At 43.7% G+C, this 17,974-nt stretch overlaps 1 protein-coding gene across 1 annotated transcript in view; it reads right to left on the bottom strand.

The window, feature by feature from the left end:
* Nucleotides 1–17,749, bottom strand: part of ATP1A1 (ATPase Na+/K+ transporting subunit alpha 1) — a 179,241-nt gene extending 161,492 nt beyond the window's left edge. Inside the window, exon 1 of the mRNA XM_064410261.1 lies at nucleotides 17,742–17,749. The gene's annotated coding sequence lies outside the window, so the exon portion shown is untranslated. The remainder of the gene's footprint in view (nucleotides 1–17,741) is intronic.
* Nucleotides 17,750–17,974: the final 225 nt, after the last annotated feature.

Here is a 17,974-nt window from a genome sequence, read left to right as displayed (position 1 = left end):
CATTGGCTAGTGGAAGGTAAATGCAATTCGTAGTAGAAAATGCATTATTCTTTGCAAGAAACAGCAACCTATTATGTGCCTGAAACAGCTAAACATCCTGATCTCAGGAAAGATTCAAAGAAAGCAACATGCTTTAGAAGAGTCAAGAGCAGACCCACAACAGCAGGCAGAATTTCAGTATTGATGTGTGCAGTGTACTAAAACAAGGTTACCTGGGTGCCAACATTTCCCTGAAGGTTATAGATGTGATGATTTAATTGTCTCTCTAGATCTACCACAACAACATTGGGCCATTTCTCCTGATAAGTTGGCTCCTTCCATTCTCCTGGAAAGCTGGCTGCTTTTTATTGCCATAGAGTTGACCAAACAGAATGTGCCTGACAGCACCAACACAATACCTGTCCAGGAGCAGCATGATAAGGGCTGCTCTGCTAAGGAGGGCAGGCAGGAAGCTGGGGGTGACCTCAGCATAGGCAGAACAGCACCTTCACACACATGGTCTCACAGTTCTGGAGCAGGGCAGAGCAATGACAGTCCACTGACTGTCCTAGACAGTCAGATGAAGTGAGGTCAGAGAGCTCAATCAGAAGCTGTAGGAGATGGGGTCAGAGCTAGGATAAAGCTGGTTACAACACAGGTCTGAAAACCAGCCAGTAAGGCAGGATAAGGCAGAGGTACAACTCAGTCTAGAGCTGGGCATCTGTGCCCTGAGCTTACCTTGGGTCTGTGGCAGACAGCCTAACCAAGGCTGTGTGAGATGCTGATACTCAGTTTATTGTATGGGGTAATAGTGGAATGCCAGAACATCCTTGTCATATGTGAAGATGAAGAGGTTATTGTAGATCTTATCCAGTTCTGTACCAAAATACGTCAAGAAGGTGAAACCTTCAGGACTAAGATAAAGATAGTAACCTTAAGATAGGTTAGATAGTAACCCCTTTGTGCCATCTCTGAGACTAATGAAGCTGAGAGTTTTGCTGGCCTTGACTATAAAGCCAGAAAACGATGAAGAGCATCTATAGATGTTTTATAACAACATGAAGAGAAAAAGACAGTGGCAAGAAGATCCCCTGGCTGTATAACAAAATGAAGTGTGCAGTCTGTTACAATTCATGATCATACACAGCATTAAAATGATAATTTCTGCAAATGGCTGGACTCTTAGAAACTGAGATATATTAAGGACGAGATGGAAATCAAGAACCTTATGAGTAGATGCAAGAATCAGGCCTCACACTATGTGCAAATCTGGGTATATAACTAAACCAAACCTACTTCATGTCATCAGTACAGACCTAAGTCTGCCTTCACTGGGGGCAATGGGAGACACACAGTTACCAGCCTGAGGCTGCCACCATGATTCACGTGTACCATCACAGTGACACTCCATGAACAGTGTTGGGCAGAAAAGACCTCTATTTGGTCCTCACAGTGCCACACACCACAAGGGTCCCTGGTAAATGGTTAGATAAATCAGAGGATAGTGATGGATATGGAGCAGGGTGAAAGGAATGCACCACTTTGCAAAAACGTTCAGTTTTTGCTCATTTCCCAAAACAGGAAACACCATCAAAGGTAATGCAAGAGAACCAGCAGACAGCACACCCAAAGAGACAAGAGCCATGTCTAGAAATGGGTGCACTTGTAAGTAGCCTCTGCCATCAGCTTACTTGATGGGGAGTTAGGAAGAAAAGGCTGTGGGAATAGCAAGAAGGATCAGCTAAATGGATGCAGCAAGAGGAAGGAAAGCATCCATCTGAGAACAGGAACAGTGCAAACAATGAGTGGGAGAGGGATCCAAAGTCTGGCAGCTTTGAAAGGCAGCAATAAATGTTATTCTAGATGGGTCTGTGTGTTGGTAACTGCAGGGTTTGGCAAGACAGCAAACATTCAAACAAACAGACCAACAAAAGCAGCTAAAAAGCAAGAAACAGCAAGTTGTGTGGGCCATGGAGCTGTGAGTGCAAGCTTCGAGCAGGCTGGGCTTTGGAGAATGCACTAGGAAGTTTGTCCAGCCACATGCAGACACAATGACTGCTGTTGCTGCAATGCCTCTAAAACAGCTGGTGTTGGTGAAGCACAGGTTTAGTCTTAGAGACATTGCACTTTTCTTTGCTGTGGGTCCTACTAAGCAGTGCATGAAGCCATATCTAAAGCTATAGTCCAAGATGAACACACTGCCAGTGCCCCCAGAGACATTAAAGGCTCTTTTCCTGCCTTATACTCCATCAGCTCCAGAACAGCACATGTATCTAGAAGAACTCCAGGTCCAAACCATACCAATATCCCTGATTTTCCAATTGTTTTGGTGTTTAGGCTGCTGAGGGCGAGCAAAATGTGTGATAAGACACACTGGAACATCTGACATGAAGCCCGTCTCCAATTCTTTCAAAACAAATAGCATTCAAAAAAGGAGCAGGTTTTAACCAGCCTTGGTTTGCAGCCAACATGGGCACATGGTTAGCTTTAGCAGGACTGGACAGCATATGGCACAGCGACCTGGCTTGTTGTGAATAATGGAGTATAATAAAACCTGTCAAACTGCTATTGGCAGCTAGGGTGAGGAAAAGTCTCAGTGCACAGACAGTTTGAGAAAACCTACTTGTCACTGCCATGCAAAATATTTTATGGCAGTAAATATACATCATAAAGCACCTCTCAGCCCTGGGTGTTTTATCCTCAGTCCCTGAAGTTCTATAGGAGTCCAGCACAGCTGTGGGGATAGCAAAGTGGGGAATGCTAACAGCTGGGAGGAACAAAAAGCAGGTGCACAAGAGGTGAAGAAGACAAAGAGCCAAGGTCCAGAAGCAAGAACAGCAGGAGGAGTTAGAAGGGGTGGTAGGAAGACAGAGGAGTGTCATGGCCACCAGCAGGTGTGTTGGCTGAGAAACACGAGGGGGCTGCCTGTTGGCCCGGATGGCAGAGGAGGAAATGGTGTGTACTCAAGGCAGACACAGGGAGGAGGAGGCAGGATCCTGTTGGAGAGGGCAGCACTGTCTGTCTCTGGGTTGGAGGAAGACTTTGTGGCTGATGGGAGGGCTGCATTTTGTGTGCTAAAGCTTGAAGGCAAGGAATCACCAGGGGAATTTCTTTGTTGTTCCATCCACACATCCAGCAGGAAAATGTGGGATGGGGAAAATGCAGCTCTTTACCTATAAAAGTTCAACCAGTGCCTGGCCTCCTCAGCATCTCTGCAGAGCACATGGGGCCATGAACTAGGCTTGCAAGGACAAATCCAGCTGACATGCAAGGATTCCAAGCCCCAGTCCCATCCCCCGGCCTTGGAGGACTGAACAGAATTCTGCCAGAGCAACGCAGGTCAGAATTAACCTCGAATTTTCATGTCTTGAGTCATCAGCCTGAGCTTAATTTTAGGCTGCATCTCTGAAGAAAAGTGAGTATTGCAAGGCCTAAAGGCAGCTCAGCGTGGGCTTCTTTGTGCCCTGCAGTGCTGTTCTCCCTCTGGCCTTGGATTTGTCTGGTTTCTGGAATTGTCCGGCTCTGTGAGAGCATAATGGGGAAGTAGAAGCACTGCTTAGTCATTATATCCTGCCATTTCAATCATCAGTCTTATTTTGGGTTTATTTTTTAAAGAAAACACTGAAAGTACTTCCCTTATAGACTTAAATGCCTTAAAATATTGCGACTACTGCTTGGGGTGCCTTGTTTGTAGTATCAATGGCCTGCCTTAGCTGCACTAAATGCACTTACATGGGAGCAATAGCAACAATCTGGAATTCAGAAAGTCTACAAACAGGCAGGCCTGTTTTAATTAGTTGAGTACAGAGACTAATTAATATGCAAATGAGGAGCTTACCAATATTAATCATCTGTTTTACTAGGCTCCTTAACTAAAGAGTTTCTAACGAATTTGCAGATGAAGTTTCCATGACATTAAAAATCAGCTAAACACCTACCTGAGAAATAGTCTCCCACAATAAAGGGGAAAGAGGGAAGGGGAGAGTGATGCTTTGGTTTTTGGAAGGAAAACATCAATGACTGAAACTAATTTTGTCTTTGGCAAGTGTCACATAGGCTGACTGAGTCAACCGCTTCCAAAGCCTAATTGAAAGCATTTCAGCAAGCGAGACACCAAAAGGCGCTTGGACAGTAGCAGCACACACATGTCCATGTGTGCATATTTCTTTCTGAGAATTCACTAAAAAGTTGCATGATTGACTAAAAAATTGCATGAGTGACTGAGAAATTACTGTCTGCCTTTGACATCTCTCAACAGCTGTCAACACTGTGGAGCATAACCCCCAAGTAAGATCACACTGGGTTGTACTTTCTGTGTATTTTCCTATCTCCGTTCCTGTTACCTATGCCTTAGAACACGGTAACCAAAATCCTGCCCCTGAGCTACTCCACTCTTTCCTCTGTTAGCTCTACATTTTGCACTTCACTGAGCTTCTGGGTGGGTTTGGTGGAGCTTCTTGTCAAATTCGCTCTCTGATTTTCATAGTTTAGTTCAATGCAATTGCATATGGGTTCCCCTCACTGCCCCGGGGAATGCAGAAATCAAATAAAAATGTTTTCATCTCTAACAAATCTGTCAAAGCATTTCTGTACCTCACAGTTTTCTTTTCATATACCTTTACCCCTGTGTTTCCTCTATTGAAAGCAGAACCTAAATTCTTGGTGTGATGTGCCCCTTTAAATAGCTGAAAATGTGAGAATGAGATTTGCAAATCTCTTCTTGAGTCACTGGTGAGACCAAAAATCCACCAGAAAGATACTTCAAAAAAATTAAAGACAGCCTTAAAAATGAATCCAAATCCACTGGCTGATCTTCAGGGCCAGTGAATGGAGCTTGGCGGGTGGTTTGGATTAAAGAGGTTCCTGAGGTTGCAGAGCTGGAAAATGGAAATAGCTCAGCAGCACCTGCCATCACTCCTGAGATATAGGCTTCCCCCTCCCAGCTGAAAACGTGGAAGATACACATTTCATTTATTCAGAAACAAGGCTTGGGTTTGCACTCCATTTACCTGCACTGAAGTTACAGCAAGGGGTGTGTTTCCTTCCTGAGCTGGGGGTACTGAGATGAGAAGAATAGCTGAGCCCCATCCTGACTCCCAGCACCTCCTGAAAATTCCTGCTGCTGCTAACTGGTAACCAGTTTTCCTGTAGCTGTCTGTAACACAGAAAATTCCTTTAATTTCAGGTTTTGCATTTAATGTGGGAGCATTGCTCATTCTTCATCCTAGCACCAACTCTTTCTCGCTCCTTCCATTATGCTTTTAGCACATGACCTCAGGAGCTCTTGATGCAGTGCAGTAGGTGCCAGGAGAGCACTGCAAATGGAGGTTCCATGGAGGTGTTGGCAGGACCTTGTAGGGGACAGGACAGGGGCAAAGGAGAAAGGATGGGCTATGAGTCTATTTCTGAGAGATTTTGTTGTGTCTGGGAGTAAAGAAGGGAAGCAAAGAGGGGGAAGTGAGGAGTGGGAGATGTCATGTTAGTGTGGGAGGGTCTACAGGCTTTAAATCCACCTCAGAATTAGGATTTAATACCAACTACCCCACCACTGAGTGCTTGAGCTACAGGAGTGCTCATTGTCCTAACAACCCCAAATCTGGCTTTCATGGAAAGAACTGTGCACACCATGAAAAGAGGTATGCTTTTGAAACAAGGACACTTCCCTGGATGGTTCAGATCCTTTAAAGGGTCTGGGGTATTAGCCAGGTGCATAACCCCATCCTGGACCCCATCCCCATGCTCCCACACACCTCCCACATGCATGAAGGTCGGAGCTTCATTCCTCCAGGTGTTTGTGGCATATCCCATCTCATCAACCTGGATGTGCTCCCTAATTCTCTCTGCCTTCTGCCCTCCAGAGCTGGAAACACCAGTCCTGGCACTCACAAGTCCTGAGTCTCAGCTGGGAATGGAGTAAACATAGAGACACAGGGCTGGCAACCTCCCTGTGTTGGTTCAGGCTCCTCTTCTCCATGCATGGTGCCTCTCCCTGCAGGCACCTCAGCCTCAGTACTGAGGTGATAAAAGTTTTTCCTTCTACAGAACTGCTGAATGGCTTGGACTCATCTTTTCTAGAGATATCCACCTTTCAGTGGTCATGAGAAAGTGGCAGACTGCAGCCTCCAGAACAAACAGTTTAGAAAGTTATGAGTGACTGAAGATTAGTGAACAGAACAAACTGTTTAGCTGACTTTAGGTATAGCTGTCACTAGCACAACACCCACATCAGCAGGTGGAAAGGAGGTAAGTGAGAAGTTGGAGAGGTGTGATAAATACAGCTAAGTAGTTGAAAAAACAAGGGCTATCATTTTGCTGATACAAGCAATTTAAGCCTCAGAATTTAGGATCTGTGAAATGAGCTCTTTCCATGTTAAAGGCTAATAGTTTTTCACCCTATTCTCATGGGGGGAAAAAGACCCCAATGACTGGAGAGAATTCTAACAGGAAATGTTTTTTTCTCAGTAGTAGCAATGCAAATAAGAACACAGTGCTAGAGTTTGGTAATGGAAGGATTAAATCATGTAGAAACTGACTGAGGAAAAATCAGAAAGCATGACTTTTTTTTCTGTTTTCCATGGAAAATTAAGCAGAATTAAATGAGATTAAAAACTCAGGTAGGATGTTTCAGGCCAATTTATACACAAAATTTCCATTGTGCCATTGGCCAAACTTCTGAGGTCATTTTGTTTTGGGGAATTTTTAGAAAAAATGTACAGGTTTTAGTATGATGTCATTATTTTTACAGCATATTAAAAGTTTCAGGGTAAAATGAGCAGTCTTTCTGTTCTTTGAAGGGAGCATAAGGATAAGAGAAAAGACAGAAAGAAAAGAACAAATTTGGATAAATGGAAGCAGTGGAGTGTTTCATCTCTGATACAGAATCCCATAGAAAAGACCACTGAAATGGTCTTTCCAAGCCCTGATGCTCTATCTGTGTATAATCCCTTCAAAGTAGTGTAAATCTCAATGATTATTAATATATTTTTGGTTGTTTATATGAACCTTGAGGGGGAAAGGAAGCTTCTGCCATTTTAATTCCTTTGTTAATGTCTTTATGAATGCAATTAGCACTTCATTCACGCTTCTTTGTTTCTGGATCCCATTACGATATGGCTTATGCCAACTTCCCTCTCCCAGGAGAGGTGAGGCATCATGCAGCACTCCACTCAGCTGCGTGGCTGAGCACTGACAAACTCAATTTGCTGGAGGAGAGCATGAGATGACACGGTGCAGTCACTGCTGCTGTGATATGGACAAATGGCCTCTTTTGTTCCAAGCAAGACGTCACCTGTCCTGAGGAAATGCATCTGTGCATAGGTAAGTGAAAGAAAAACAAGGTTGATTTACCTGACAAGAAATTAACCTACTGCAGCTGGTTGTAAAATGGAAGTATCTAATTATTTAGTCCCCTTTTTACAGTTACACCATGCCTATTCAAGTACCCGTTCAGTTGTTTTTAAATTCTAAATATGATGCTAAGGTCATCCCTTTTGTAACACCATCAGTCTCTACAGTCCTAAACCAGGGGTGGATTTGACCCCTCAGTTTTTTTCCTGACTGCTCCAAATGGAGCTCAATGCCCCAAGCTGCAGGGCAGCTGAGGTTGCACAGCTGGACTTGTAGAATATAGAATCATATGAATCAATCATGAGTTGGAAGGATCCCACAAGCATCCCACTGAGTCTAACTTAAGAAAGGTGGACCTTTACATTACCAGAAGCTTGGGTTCATTTGGGGCTGATTCTGTTCCCAGCACACATCAGAGGAGGTTAAGAGGAAGCCCAATGAGATGAGTGGGCTTGCAGTGGTGTAAAGATGAAGCCAGAAGGAACTGAACCCTGTCATTGTGTGAGGGCAGCTCTCCAGTGCTACACGGGCATTTACAGATGCAGAAACTGTGAGCATCAGGGGCTTGGGCATCACCTCTGGGCCGTGAGGAGCCTGTGTGTTTCTAAATATCCCACCAGGTACCAATTCACACTTAAATACTCTTGGAAATGCTGTTCAGGACTTCTCTGAGGCAAGGAGTCAGTCCTGATTCAGGAGTGTGTTAACTGAGCACAGCCAAGGAAATCCAGAGAGATTTGAGCCTGTGGGAGCCCAGCAATGCTCCCAGCTGCTGGCTGATGAAATTTTTGCCACCTCCATCAGGGAGAGGATTGGGCTAGGTGCAGTTTACCCACAAGATTGATTCTTTGAAATTACTACAATATCCCATAAGGGTGAAGAGTGTCTCTCCCCAGACAGGAATGAAGGCAGTGAAGACATAAGCTGTTCCTCCTACCAAACATTTCTGGTGAGGCAGACAGGGAGATGCTGGTTTACAGTGTTGTAGACTCTTTCTCCCTCCTTTTATGTTGATCCCATGTACTCTTTACCATACCCAGTGCAACCTGGCATACAAAGCACATCAGCAGACACTGAAGTCCAGACACTCCCTGTGGGCTCCAGGTCCCCTTTTACACCACCCCCACATCCCCAAGCAACCTACTGCCAGGTAAAAGGGATTGTTGTTTCCATCACAAGATGGAAGGGAGGGAAAAACTGTGGGCTGAAAGCCCAAGGAAAAGAGACAGGAATTCTTTATCGCTTATTAAATGTGCAATTCAAAACCTGGTGAATAGGGAGATGAAAAGCTCCTGCTGAGAAATGGAGAGAGAAATTGCATTTTGGCCTTGGGGAAACCTGTGCCTATAATATTAAAGATGTGCAAATAAATAAATAAAGGCAATAGCTCGATTTACGTGTCTAATATCCTTGCATGCCATGATCAATGTCGATATTTTACTTTTTTATGAGGTCCTCCAAAAATCTATGGCGCTTTCCTTTATTAATTGTTATCCTCATTGCAAAGGTCTTTCACATGTCTCCAGCAACTAGGTCTTAGCTGTCAACTCCATTAAATTCTATTATAATGTGGCATGATTGAATGCTCCAGTGGGATTGGCCAGCCAGTGTGTATTAATATATTATGGAGCATGCAGAGGCAGGCACCAGCACCTTGATGCATTCACAAAGATGCTGTTGTGTTTACATTTTTTCCCCTCTCTGTGCACGTCTGCTGTTTCAGTGGAAACTGGCTTTACCATAAATTATCCCTTGCAAAAAGAACAATGTAAACTGTGAGAGAGCTTTCCCTGGGACGTGGAAGCCAGCGGTCTTCCCTCAAGTGAGCAGATTCTCATTCTCTGCCTAGGATGTATTTGTATGACTTTAATTAGTTTGTGTTTGTACAGTATGAAAATCTAGGAGGCCCGTGTTATTTAACATTAGGGAATATTGAAGAGGAGAGGATTTCCCACCCTGCTGGTTATAAGCAGGGATGTTATGCTGCTCGGAGGGAGCAAAATCAGAATTCAAATAGGCGTGATCGTGGATTTATTTTTTTTTTTAAACAAAGGAGTTTGGCATATCGCACATAAGCACAGTTTAAGACCTGTGCCTTTTGGGGGTGGTGCATGCACAGTGGATAGGATGTCACCTGCAATGACACCCCTTAGACAACTTAATACCATCCTCAGTGCCTATCTGCAGCCTGAACTGAGCGACCCAACCTGGGCACCTTGTGCTTCTACCAGGAAGGCAAAAAAGCAAAGCAAGACCACAGGCTTCAACTAAAAGTCAGTTTAATTCAAAACTGAGGAAGAGAAAAGTAAAAGCATATCCAGGTCTCAAATCTTTGTTTGTCCAGAGGTGCTCTGATCAGATCCATTTCATAGTTAGCAGCATTAAGTCAGCACTTCTGCATCTCTGGAGAACTCTGATGGGTCACCAGCCTTTCAGCCCATCACAGCTGTGCTCATTGCTGCAGTATCTCCCTTTGCCTGTGTTTACATTTGCTATTTCCAAAGCCCTGTGTGCTACCATGAGCAGGAACATGGCCAGGCAGCAGCTGCCCCAGCACTGCAATGGGTGAGCTTTGATGAGCACTAATGCCTTGGCTGCAGCCAGACAACAGAAGATGTAACCTGATTGCCTTTTGGGGGCCACGCTGAGGTCAAATCAAGCACAAATTTGTGTTGAACCAGGCAGAATATGGCTATCAGAGAACCAGACAGGGTGTACCTGGGTGGTGCACTGTAGGCAAACTTTGTGAAATTCTTGGATTATTGAGGGGTGTCTGCCACAATGGGATTGTTTGAAATGCAGCAGTATTATTTTTCTCCTCCTCCTCTGATTCATGCAGGTTCATATTCTGCACTGTGTAGTTTTAGTTTCTGTGCTCCTGACACACTAATTGCCATGGTCAGAGATGTTGCCATGCCCAACTCAATCTGCTTTTAAACACAAGAAACTCACCTAATTCCATAATTCATCCTTAGGATCACACTCCACTTGCTTCCAAACAAAAAATAATATACAGATTGATTGATCTTTTACACCAAGTGCTGAAGATGGTCTAGTGTTAGGGGCTGAGGCCGGGAGAAAAAAGATACTGCTCATACTAATAAACTGTAATTCTTTTCCCAGAATACCTGGGAAATTGCCTTTAGTCAATTCAAGAGACTAACCAATTTAGAAGAATAAAAATAATTATTATGGTTACAACAGTGACTGGGGGGAATAAAAAAAAGGTAAAAAATCAAACCTTTCAGAGAAGCAGAAGGGGAAAAGGAAGCTTCTCCCAAAGATGTGGTTCACTTTTGTGCCTGTGCCATGCAGAAAGAAAAACAAGTCTGCTTTGTTCCTCCTCGAGTCAAGTCAAAGGGTGACAATGTAAAACAGAAGCGCAGGCTATGTTTTCCTGGATCCAAGGAAGATGTAAATGCATAAAATGTGATGGAAGAGCTTTGATTTTTATTCTTTTTTCTTTTTTTTCCCTTTCTTTTTTTTCTTTCTTTTTTTTTTATTTTTATTATTTCTCTCAGGAATGGTCTGACAGCCCCAGGCTGGAGTATGTGTCTCTCCCAACTACTCTGTCACCCAGGTAACCATGGAGACCATGACGATCGATTAGATGCCATCTGATCTCAACCTCATAAAAAAAGCCCCACGTGCACCCGCGCGCGCGCATACGCGCACGCACTCACACAAAAAACAACCCAGGCAGCAGATGGCAACCAGGCCACTAGACCTGTCTCCAGAGAGAGCGAGCTGGGGAGAGGGACTGAGAGACACAGGCAGAGGGAGATCATGAGGGAACAGGGTAAAAAAAAAAACAAAGACAGAAAAAGTGGGGAGGAGGGAGACAAAGAAGTGAAGAGATCAGGAGAAAGAAAGGAAAGAGGGAGAGGTGAGAAGAGGGTCCACAGCTGCTGTGGTTTCTGCAGGACTGCCTTGGGTGGAGCAGCACTCATTTCCACTGCCTGCAAGTCTGTCTTGTTCTGAGGATGGAGACTGAGGCTGAGAGAGATCAAGGAACAGAAATATAAAAATACCAGGTCAAATCCAAGGGAAAGCCCGCGGAAGTGTGGTAAAAGCGCCTTTGCGCAGTTCTGCCCCTGTGACAGCTGACCCCTCCTTGCAATCCATTAGACCAAACAAAGTCACTCTGTAAGGATATGAGAAGGGCTGTAAACAGAAATCAGAGCTTCTCACCCCTCCCTAGGCCACAGTGGGTACAATCTGAGAACTCCAGCACCAGCTCCATGCCACCAAGAGGATTGCAGCTACCCTCTGGACATCCTATGGGGAGAGGATGGAGAGATGTGAGATGGAGCCAGAAGAGCTGCCTCACCTGCAGCTTACCTCTGAGGACCTCTGCATTGTCTGGACATTCTCACTAGCCTGGAGGTGACAGAAGCAAAACTGCTGAAATCCTTCACAGCAGGAACTCCTATGTCTGTACAACACTTAAAAAAACTGTGTCTCTCCAAGGCCCCAGTGGAAATTCCAAATAGCCAAAGAAGTCACAAAGGGGTCTTGGAATTATAGGACAGAAGATTGGATTAAGATTCCAACAGCATCTCAAAAAATACTGGTGTTTGTACCAACACTTTGGTAGGGAGATACCAAAATGAGACAGGTTAGAGCGTGTCTGAAATCTTACAGCAAGGGTGTCCATTTTTTCTGCTGCTGTCAATTGTAGAAGAAATGGAAATTCCTTTCCAGTGTGAACTGATTTGAAAATGAATAGGCCCATCCTGGAGGTGCAAGGTGCAGAATCTCAGCTGGGGTGAAGGCCAGATCTATGTATATGACTTGCATGGGTCTCTTTTGGAAGCTGGGGGTAAGATTTATGTGATCAGTGCTGAGCATCTCCAGTCATCAGTCTGAGCTACTCTTACTGGGGAGAAACAGGTCCTTCTGGTATTTCACCTCCCTCTACCTCAAACATCTAAAATAGGCAAAATGTGTCGCATCATCATCGTGTCTTTTCTGCAGTGAGCGTAAAGGGAGCTGGGAGGAACTATCTCAGATGAAGTGGGGACATAAGAGGTTAACAGAGATAAACCCCACTCCAGGTGTGTCAATGGCACCAAGACACCTGCTAAATAGCTCATCTTTATCTCTTCCATCGTTCTTTTACAGACACACATGAATTCACATCTCAGCAAATGGGAGGTGGTCCCTAGGGATCCCTTCCCAGAATGCTTGTCAAGAACAGTGAGGATGATACCTTCATTGTGGGGCCATTGTCAGGTGAGGAAAATGGCTCATGTTCAAAACATGGGGACTCAGGTGACCTTGAAAATTGCTCTCAGGAACAGTGGACAACTTGAAAATTTGGTAACTGCCAGCACCTGAGGTTAACCATATCTAGTTTACATACTGAAGTGACGATCATCCTTTCCTAAATATGGTGCCTGTCTGTTGTCGGGGGAGGCAAGAGAGAGCAGGGGACTGATGGTTGTCTGAAGTGGGGCTTCTTTGAGACCAGCTCTCAAGAAGGTGTTAATCTGCCTCTACTTTAAGGAGTGGGTAGAGAAGACCAGATCTGTATTCATGATCCATAAAGATTAGTCATGTGCATGATCTCTCTTCCTGGAGTTTTGTGGAACATTCAAAACAGGATATTGACCCCACTGATATCTAACATTACTTCATAGATTGACCTTTGCTCTGGCTGACACAACAATCCAAACTTCAGCAAAGAAAAATAGCCATGAGCATTTTCAAATTCAGAGAATAGTTCTGCAAATCCTGAAGATGGCCTGCAGCCCAAATCCTTATTTTCAGAAATATCAGATTTCCTGGTTTCTTCTCTGAATAAGTCCTTTTAAAAAAAAGGTTTATTTACCTGTCCTCAAGGAAGCATAGAAAGGAAGCAAATCAGAAAGCCAAGAAGATGCTGGAGATGGTGAGCTACAGCTCTGAAAGTATTTTTTTTCTAGATGCCTTCAAGGAAGATGAAGGCACAAAGTCATCTTCTATTCTCAGCCACCCCTGTCCTACGGAATATTTCTGCAACAATAAAGGTGCTCTGATTTGCAATGAAGAAACTGAAAAGGCAGCAAAACAAGTCATCTCATGGCAGTCTGATCAGGTCTAATGTAATCCCCCTGACCACTCTGGTTATTCCTCTGAACTTTTGTCATTCACCAGGAGTGTTCTGCATCTCTCTGAGTGTAAGGCAGTGACACTGGATTAGAGTCACTAGCTGAGGGACAAAATTGCCCTAAGAAGGCTGAATCCAGCTATCATGTGTGGGATTGTTGAAATGAACAGAAACTGGATCACACATGCAGAAAGAGCTGAGTTCCAGGACTGTTAGAGCAGTGTCATGTCTAAAGGCAAGTATTGTAGATAACATTTGTTCTATTTACTCGATTAAAAGCAGAATGTTCTATGACCTTATATGACCAGAATGACAAACATCAGTGTTTCTGTCTGCATTTCAGTCTTCCTGTTCTCCTGCAAGAGTTTCAATAGTGTTTGGTGTTTAAGCAAGTTTGGTACTCATGGCCAGCTCCCATGACATTTTTTTTCTGGGATAACAAGTCCAAAACCTATGGCAGAATTGATGGTTCTGGTTCTGTTAAGAGTCCACCTGGAGCTCATATCAAACTTCCTAGCTTTCACTCCACTACCTTTCCCATATTATGTCAACTGATGTAGCTTAAGAGAAGTACCAGGGCTTTACTGACATTGATCATACAGTGAGAGACACTTAAGGGCTCCTCACCAGCAGCAAGGATAGATGTAAAACGTAAAAGGGAAGCCTAGCACCAGGTTGGGTATAAGCTGGCAGGGCACAGCATGTTCAAACATTTGCTAATTACCAATGCATCTATCTCCCAGCAGAACTGGGTATTTGTTATCCTCAGGGCTGGAGGGCAACATTATTACTGCAGTGTTTTCTCACTGGGCTATCACACTGAGAGGGGGTAACATGTGATACTGCATTTTTAAGCAAATGATCCTAAATCTCACTTGATTTGTGAACAAATATGAAAACCGGTTCAATTCTGCCTCAGAGATTTTTGCAGGACTGAATTTGGTCTCTTGGATGACAGGGTTTTGTTTGACAGTTTCTCCTGCCTGCCAAAATATTACTGAGGTGCCTTGTTTGGAGCAAATCGCCAGAGCATTACCCAGGGAATTTTTTTGAAATACACGGTAGTGGAAATCAATATCCCATAATGAGATGACACAGGAGTACAAGAAAACTGGCATGTTTGGCGTCTGAGAGAAATTCTGAGTAGTTGATTTCTCTGTTTTGGCTAAATTGCTGTGGATTACATGATCATATCCATAGGAACAGAGCACAGAACATCTTGGTTTGGGTGACCATAGTTAAGTTCCCAAAAATGAAGACACACTGAAACAAATAGGGCCTTATCTTCAGAGCTCCTGTACATCCATAAATTCTCTAGCTGCTGTGGGAGATAAATGACACTTTTATTTAGATGTTAAGATCTGAGATTAATTTTATTCACTCAGGTATAAAAATGTGAGCCACTGTGCTTGGATAGGTAATTAACAGTGCTTGTGAGGATTGTTCTTGAAAAGACACCCATTATGGCCCTCATCAAACAGAGCTCTCTGTTCTTGCTCTTTAGATAACATTTTCCCATTTAGTTAAACTGTGAAAGGTTAGCAGATTTCTCTCACCAGAAAGTACTTCCCTACAGCCCGTTATCACCTGCCCTCATTTCCAAGAGTCCTATCAGCCAGCCTATAAGCCATAAGGCTTCTCCTCCCTTCAGTGGAGGTAATATACCTTCCACTTTTATTTCTTTTTTATATTTTTTCCATTTCAGCTGAACTCAATGTTTTGCCATAAATTTGCATCCTGATCTTGCAGCTCATTTTCTGTGTGCACACTTAGCCCACCTGCCTCAAGAGACTGTGACCCACTCCAGCCTCTCCTATGCCAAGAAACACTGGCATATTCAAATTTCTCAGAGATTTTCTAAGTCTTATTTAACCAACAGGGCAAGAAAAGTATTATTATTTCATCCTCTGGCTCTCAAACTCAAAAGCATTACCCCACTAAGGAGTACAAGATACAATTTAAATATCCCCAAAATGGCCTTTTTGCCTAGTGAGCTAATTGTATATGCCTGATTTCCAGAAACACAAGAGCAAACTACAAGGAGAAACTGAAGAACAATAGAAATAACCCTGAATTTGGGAAGAACAGTTTTATTTTGGGGAAAGAGTATGAGACAAGCAGCTCTTAGCAGCAACCAGTGGAGAGCAGAGACAGTGATCATTCACAAGAACGAGGAAAGTATTGTGGGACTGCATTATGGAGCAAAACAAGAAGGCATACAGGACACAGCAGAAGGAAAATGTGATCTGGACCTGTAAAGACAGAGGCTGCCAGCGAGCCTGTGGCCACTCCCACAGGCCTGAATCACGATGTGTGAAAGAGTGGTGAGCACAGCCCAATGTCAGTGAAGGACTCTGCTGCCCATACAGCTTGGTGGCACAGTGCCACTCATGAGAAGTGTAAGAATCCATTTGCTTCCTGGGAAAACCACTCCTGCTAGTGCTTTCTGAAAGAAAATGGTCATTGGAATGGAATGGAATGGAATGGAATGGAATGGAATGGAATGGAATGGAATGGAATGGTATTAAAATGCTTCTAAGTGTCTGAGGGAGGCCACAGCTTGATGTATCTCAAATAGTGGCAAATTAGACAAGCTGTAGAACATGCATATCCTCTGTGGGTCTGACACAGGGTGAAGAGCTGGAGAAGGTCTCCTGAAGCACCTTTTGAAATATGAGAGCTGCAGGTACAAGGAAAATCCTTCCATGGGACAGAGAAATTCTGTGGCTAGAGTATTAAAACCAGGCAAAACAGTAAGAGAGGTATGATCCTTTATAAGGATATGACAGGAGAAAAAGAGAGCAGACAGGACCTCATAAATATTTTCCATCTCTAGTTTCATAAGCCCGTTTCCTATTTTGTTTTACCCTATGCCTGCATGTCACATTCATAAGGAACTCTGCAGAAGGGTGACCCTACCGTTATTTGCAAGATGTCACACCTATATCTGGTGTAAAAAATAATGCCACCAGTGCTGGTAATAGTGTGCACGGGAGGCTCTGAGGACACTCCAGCTCTGGGCCAGAAGAAGTAGGACTTGGTAAAACCATTATTAGTGAGAGTCTTCAGCCCAGACTGTCATTCTGAAAGGTGGAGGGCAGCAAATGTTCGAGCCTGAGTTTTGCTTCTGGGCCTGGGTGGTTTTGTGCCTTTGCTAATGAAGCTATTTAGACTTCTTTAGGTCTCTGTACTTGCTCAGCCACCCTGGTTTTACTACAGAAGGCCTTAGGCTAAAGAGCAAGGGAGCCACACGCTCTCAGCTGCTAGGATGATTGGTAAATTCACCAATTTCAAGCAAGAGGTTTGTCTGCCTATTGACTGGCCACAGCTATTGAGATCAGCCTTGAAACTTGTCTTTAGAACCTAACTTTTCAATACCACAAGTCCTAAGTTTTGTTTCCATCTCAAGTCAAGAATCATGCAGAATTCCTAAGTGTGAATAATTTACATTAGGGGACGGAGTGGGAACCACTTAGATTAACACACTCAAATAAGTTCACCACCCTCAAGGATGCTCAAAGCTCAACATGACCTGATCTCACTGCTAAGGATATTTTTTCTTTTTTCATTTTTTCTTTTTTTTAGTAATTTCTCCTTCCTCTTTTCCTACTCCTTTCTTCTTTCCTTCCTTTTCATACTTTTTCTTACCATTTACCTCCTTGCAATACAGTCTCCTTTCCTTATTAGAAAGCCTCGTACAGAGCAGGATTCAGACAAGATGACCTGGAGTGGGCAGTCAGGCACTATTTCGGACAGTGCTTAGCCCAACAACTCTCTTCCTCATTTTTGTCAAGGCTTGCTCTGGATTTGATTCCCCCCAGCCTTCAGGACTGCATCCTGCCAGTTTGATATAGTGCAATGCCAATTATTTCAGCTGTGACATGTGAGGATAAAGTTGTGGGGGAGGAGGCTGAATAAGTCCCTGAGAAATCACAGTGGCCAGATCTTCAGGAGCTCTGAAGAAACTAATTCCCTTCAAAATCAATACTGCAATGCCATTGAGAAATCAAAGCAATGTACTTGAGTGAGAGTAGAGCTGAATATACCCATGAACAAGTGTCCTGATCACACACACCATGGTGCCTGATCCCCTCTCCCTTGCAATATTGCAAGTCACAAAGAAATTAATTGCAGTCCACAGGGCAGTGCAATCATAAAGCATGAGTAAATCAGTGGAGAATCAGGGCCGATAAAAATACACTCTCAGTGATCGAAACATTCTTTGCCACACCATTCTTTTCCTCATCCATTTTTTGTCTTCTCCTCTTCATGCTTAACTTCACTTTTCAGGCTTCCTAGCACTATGATTATTATTATCGCTATTATTATCATTGTTGCTTTGTGGGCTGAGACTTGCAGATCTCAAAAATAAAGCAGATGTCAGCAGCTCTGAAGGATCCTATTCTATTACACAGCAGAACAAATGAGTATGTCAAGGAAGGGCTTTCCAATCTAACAAGAAAACAGCACAAACAGACACTAAATAAATAAATAAATAAACCCTGCGGGGACAGGCAGACTAGTTCTGATTAGATATTATGCTAACATGATGCCTAC

Source organism: Passer domesticus, chromosome 2, assembly GCF_036417665.1.
Source record: "Passer domesticus isolate bPasDom1 chromosome 2, bPasDom1.hap1, whole genome shotgun sequence".
NCBI lineage: Eukaryota > Metazoa > Chordata > Aves > Passeriformes > Passeridae > Passer > Passer domesticus.
The sequence above is the reverse complement of the archived record's forward strand: the minus strand, read 5'-3'. Positions and strand labels throughout refer to the sequence as shown.